The sequence below is a fragment of the Perca fluviatilis genome, chromosome 11 (assembly GCF_010015445.1).
Source record: "Perca fluviatilis chromosome 11, GENO_Pfluv_1.0, whole genome shotgun sequence".
Lineage (NCBI taxonomy): Eukaryota > Metazoa > Chordata > Actinopteri > Perciformes > Percidae > Perca > Perca fluviatilis.
The window spans coordinates 18,384,989-18,391,176 of NC_053122.1; positions in this window are offsets into that span (position 1 = coordinate 18,384,989).

Here is a 6,188-nt window from a genome sequence, read left to right on the forward strand (position 1 = left end):
TACATTGTTTCATGCTGTTTAACATCTGTCTGAAGAGAAATGTACGTCATATATATATTTTGTGCCAAATTATGTTTTTCTTTTTTTTTGGTTTGCTTTTTCATACGGCGTCTGTGTGTATATGTGTGCTTGCACACTTGAGTGATTTGGATATTTTCCTTGTTTTCTCTTGTCTTAATTTCTTTTGGCTGAAAGTTTGTTTTAATGCTTTTTTTTTTATATATATAGCTTTTTAAAACTTCAGTCATTTTTAGGAATCTTTTCAACATTGGGGCTAGATGGTACTTATCGAATGTCCATCTGTCGGTTTTTGGTTCAGTCTTCACTTAATAAGCATTTTCACCGTGGTTAGTTACATTTGCTATTTGTCTCAGATTTATCAGTAGATAATAACAAAAGTCACCGAATGTTTCAAGCCAAGCTGTACATGCTGACCACACTAGACCCTCAACATTTTGACTTAACCTGTCACAGTTTTTCTTTTTTTATTATTTCAGAGGGGGTGTTACTAGACAGGAGGCCATTGGTGTTGATTTAATCTCTGAATATTATACTACTTTTTTAATTTCAAATTTTTTTTGGACCAACACATTGGTAAACCCATAAATTAAAATCCTACTTAAATTGGTAAGATTCTGCACCAGCCCCATGTGCACTCGTACAGCTTCCAAGCAGACTGTAGATGTACAAAAATCACCTGTACGTACAGAATATGTATATATTTATTGCTCAAGGAGATGGCCACCTCTTGGTCTATTTGGTTGTATGGTGCAGTTATTATATATTTCTCAAGACTTACCTGCTAGCCACTCCTGTTTTTAGTTTGATGTGGTTTGTGGCCTGAACCCCCTCTTTGTGTGCCTAAAATTAGCCAAGAAATGAGTGGCAACATAAGTAAATGGAGGTTATTATGTAAATATGGGAAACTAATGACAAACTATTTATTAAAGGTTTATTGTACAATTAAATGTTTGATGTTGTCTCTGTGGATTTTGGGGTGTGTATACTCTTTTCTTTCATCTTCATTCCAAAGCTTATTGAGTGATCTGGGTGTGCCTCTGCAAGTAACCAAATAATAATTCTTATGTGTTATTTTTGAAACGGGGATCCTAAATCCCATTAGATCCCATTACAAATGTTTAGCAAGCCCTTCAGCCTTTACTTAATGTTCAACATACCAGAACTTTTGTTTAATGCTCTAACTTTGTTGCTGGTTGTTTAGTAATCCTGCAGTCCGCGACCACAGAAGGCTTGTATCATGTGGTCGCACCGACAGTTTTGTTGGCATTACTTAGAATTCTTCATGGGGGCGACAGAAACTATGCACTGTAGCTTTAAGTTCAGTCTGTGACTGTTAATCCAAGTCTGGTCGAACGCATTACTTACCCGCCGTCACACTTTTCACATGTGCTAACATGATCTGCATGAAATTAATGGTGCTTTCATATCACTTTCACTCTTGGGGCATTTCCAGAATAATCTCTGCATGCCTGAGCAGTCTGCCTCACTGGGGTTTCCTTCTATCTGCTGGGATGTGATGATGTAAGCAAAGTGTCCAAGTGAAGCGACAGGTGCTGAGTGGTCTTAACCTGGGATAGAAGAGATGATGATAAGGCTCTTAGCTATAATCCATTGCCATGTTTTCTGAGAAGCCCTCTAACAGCGCTGGCCACTGAGGCGGATTTAGTTACAATGAACTCATCAGCACAATGGGGCCTCTTATTGAGCATCCATAATCATCAAACCACTTTGCTATTGTTTTATATCACACTTTGATTTTAGTTTGCTTTACATGTAAATGCTTGCACTCTTTTCCATGTAAAACACTCCTAGCACTGAAAGGAAGGGGGGAATGCTTTTAACTTGCAGCCTTCAGTGCTTGTAGCTACACAATATATACAACAACACACAACAAACGGCAGGTTCCAGCTCTCTGGAAATTAGGGGCACACAGCCTTGTTGGGATTAACAGCTCTGTGGCAAGGAAAGGATTGGGCATGTTTTAACAAGAGCAACTTGACTGAGCGCTTTAAAGAAAGTAGCTGCTCAGATCACTTCCAAGGTGCAATTGTGAGTGCAAGAGCCCCTCTTGTTTAATTGTGCTCGTGTTGGGGATGAAAAGGGGCCATGTGACTATTTGGGGGAGCTGCTGGAATGTATTGTGATGCAGAGTCGCTGTCATAGCACATTTACTTTCCGGGCTTCAAATAGGTGCATGAGAGTGGAAGAGTGCTTACATGTTTGAAAACTGGCCTCCTGGACTTGGCTGCAGGCCATACGCAGTCCACAGCACCGTTACTACAAATGTGAGTGTCCATTAACCTCAGAGAGGCAGAGCATCCATCAAGCTCTGCCTCAAAAGTATTGTCTTTGCAAACACTGAATGTCGGCAGGAAGAAATCTTTCTTTAGAGCCGTACACCTCAGAGGCACTGGGAAGGGGGAGTGGGACTGGGCCCAGTGGTGGATGTCGCACCCGGCCCTGACACGCGGCAGCATCTTTTCCTGTGGCTGAGAAGTGTAGCGTACTGGCGTCTAGGAAGAGCCCTGAGGTGAATCATGCGTGAACCTCATTGTTCTTCTAGTCAAACAGGTCTGTGTGAACTTGGGTTTGTCACTAACCTCTGCCACAGTGGCTGCTTTCCCATGTTCTATATGCAGACCACCAAGGTTTCCTAATGTGACTTCCTTGCACATGTAGTTGATGATTAACCCAGGGATAGGCGTGGTCCTCCAGGGACTGGCTGCTTCACACACAAGGCCCCAACATCTCTAGATACTGTTTCCTCCAAGGCCATGCTTTAAAAAGTATTATCTATTCCAAACTCCTTGTATTTACCTCTCAGATATCTCCTGCACCTTTTATAGATACTGTAGACTGACAGCCCCAGTATGTCAGTACATTCATACTACCAGAGTGAGTCAGCCTTATCACTCTGAACCCTGACCCTGTTGTTTTTGCTGTCACGTTCAAACAGGGTGCAACCTACATGTTGGAATAAGGTAAAGTGTGGTTGCTATTAAATTGGCTGCATTGCAGCCTTGGCAGCAACCGCCTACACTGCAAAGCAAGCCAAGGATGACTTCTTAAAGAGAGAGTCTAAATGAGAGTCTGACAATAAACGCAATAGTGGCGAAGCGTTTCAGAGATGGAGAGAAAATGTTTCTAATAGTTTAGCTTTCTGCTAACAGGTAGCCAAAGGCTCACGACTGCAGCTAATTTAAGTTTATGAGTATGTTAGCTAGAGCCTCATCACAGTGTGTCATCTCAAAGGGCTTTTAAGTTTGCAACAAAAAAAAAAACAGTACGGTAATGGTCGTAGAATTGCTACTATATAACTGCATCAGGATCACAATCCTGGTCAGGATGGTTGAAATGACTGATACTCATACTGTACGGGTTACTGTATGAAGCGCATGCATATGCCTGTGCTGCTCTAGTGAGAGGGGCTTAGTACAGAGGGGAGAGAGCTGCAGCAGGAGGGCAGTATTTTCAAATTGTGGTTGGTTGTTGCCTTTTCCAGAAAACTGCCTACCCCAGCTTTAAATGATGTTTACATATCTGTAATTAAATATTCTAAACTCAATGTTCTAGAGCTTTCAACCATATCTCTCGGCCTTAATCCAGCAAAAAGAATTTACTCAGGTGTCGTGGAGAGTATTAAGTAAATATTAAAATCTTTTATTTTTTGTGATTAACAATTTAATTCATTTTTTTAAATAACATACAGTGCATACAATTTGCTAATTTGCAGCACCCACCCACCCAAACAAAAAACCAAGAAAAGATGACACAATAACCACAATATAAAGGACCAACAATATAATAACAAAATAGACTAACTGTAAACCAAATAAACCTATGTATAATGACAACACCATAAACCCATCATACACATCTCTCCCCAGCACGAAGCTTCTTAGGAGCCGTCAGAAAGCTCGAGTACCTTCCCCATTTTCCTGTGTAGACATCCAATCTGACAAACCGTTTGTATGACATCTTTTCAAACGCTGCCATATTATTTCAAATTTCTCTAGTTAATATTTGTCACTTTGTGATTGTTTTGTAACTCAAACTTTCCCACCTGTGTGATCACCTGCCCCGCCCTAATATGTTTCCCCTTTGTCTAATTGTCTCCCTGCTTCCCTTAGTATACATATATTAGTATATACTGTATAGCGCCCTCTCACTAGCCGTAGTTGCCAAATTGTTTTGTACCTCAGTGACAGCGTTCTAGCAGCCCTTCTTCGTGTTTCTAGTATGACCCTTGCCTGTTTTTTGACTCAGCCCTTGTCTAGTGATTTTGTTTTACGATTTGGACACCGTTGCTTAGATTGTTACAACAATTCTCATTGCCTGTTGAGTCTGGCATTTGAGTGCATCCTGTGACAGACCTGACATTAAGAATCACTGCCAAAAAGCAATGTCTTTAATGTTTGTGCCAAATTCCTTTCCAGGACATACATGTTTGCTTACTGCTCATCTTCCGGGTCGGATTTCCCCATAACGTAGCTTGTAAAGTCAATGTTTTTTTGACAGCCGGATGTTGAAGCTTCCTTGAAGGTACCGCAAAGGAAGAGTTCTCCAAGCAGCATGAATGATGGTACCCAATTATTTAAAGTAGTCAGTATGTAATTTATTGACAGGTCAATGGATGGAAGAACATGCCAGTGTGTTTGCGAGTTTTGTCTACTTAACTGCAAATCATGTGTGCTTTCCATATTTTCTGACCATTTTCTAATGCAGAGATGTTTTTTTAGATTTCTTTTGTTGTATTTCCCCTACTATCCATGGCAGCTACTGGTTTTCATTGATTTTTGTGCAGTATATCTATTAAAAGATTGTTGACACTTGCTTGAGCTCTGTAACCAAGTCTGTAATTTTTGTCTTTTTGTTTTTGGAAGTCTGCACCACCCTCAACTGACCCCAGCAGAGGTCAGGAGGTCATCACGACTAGAAAACAGCTAAAAAAAACTACTACTACTAAATACTCGTTTTACTCCCCAGCAACAGGCATCAGGCTATCAGCATTCACATCATGTGTTTATGAGTCATTTGTTTTTGTTCATCTCAGCCTCAAAAACACAAATAGTTCTGAGCCATAATGACATTAATTAGGTCAAAATAGCAAAGTAGGGTACATACTCTGCTCTGCCTACACTGGTTTGAACTAAATATCAGGCACAAACATGAACTACTTGAAATGACATTAGGAACAATGCATTTTAGTGATTCAAGATTAAGGAAAGATTGTTAATGGACATTCACTTTCACATGACATAAACATCTAGAGCTAAAAAAGTGGATCTTTTAAAGGAGGTCAGGCACTGTTGGACATACAACACATTAAACATACTGGAAACAGTTCTGATGTGTTTTATGGGTTCTGTTAGTTTATTTTGCAGTTTTTAATCTTTTATTGTATTTTGGTTTTGATTTGATTGTTTATTTTATTCTTATCCAATGTAAAGCAATTTGTTACACTGCTGCATGGTGCTATATAAATATGGTTTACTATTATTAGTATTGTTAAAGTCGTAATAATAACAATACATTTTATTTGGAGGCGCCTACCAAGACACCCAAGGTCACCTTATATTAGATAAAAACATGAAAAAACAGCAAGACAGGCAATGACAAAGACAAAACACGACGGAACAAGAGACAAATGTGACACTAGTTAAAACAATACGGTTGTGGAAAGGAAATCAGTGAATTTCATAAATTGTAAGCTACAGTGAGTATAGTCGGATGATAGCATGTTCATCCAGTCACTCACTAGGCTTTAATCTCATTAAGGCATCCCCCTCCTACAAACTGCACACTCAGTATGGGATTAAGATATGCGATTCACAGCAATGCATTTTAGTTTTGCTTCCTATGCGAGATGCTCCTGCATTGCATGATGGTCCAATCGGCTCAGTAGCTAATTATTTTGGTGCCATTGGTAATCTTTCGTTCCCACTTGTTGTTATAAGTGGCACCTGTTGAAAGGCCATGTTGCTTCGGTTTTCCTTCAACCATTTCAGACGTGTTGTTGTAAAATAATAAGGGCTTGGTGTTCATTTACACCACCTGCCTGCTTCACAGACAAATCTCAGCCAGAGAATATTACAAACCAAATGATTAAAATGTGACAGCTGCTGCAGAAATCCTGTAAGTGCAACCTTTTTAGTATTTCAGTAAAT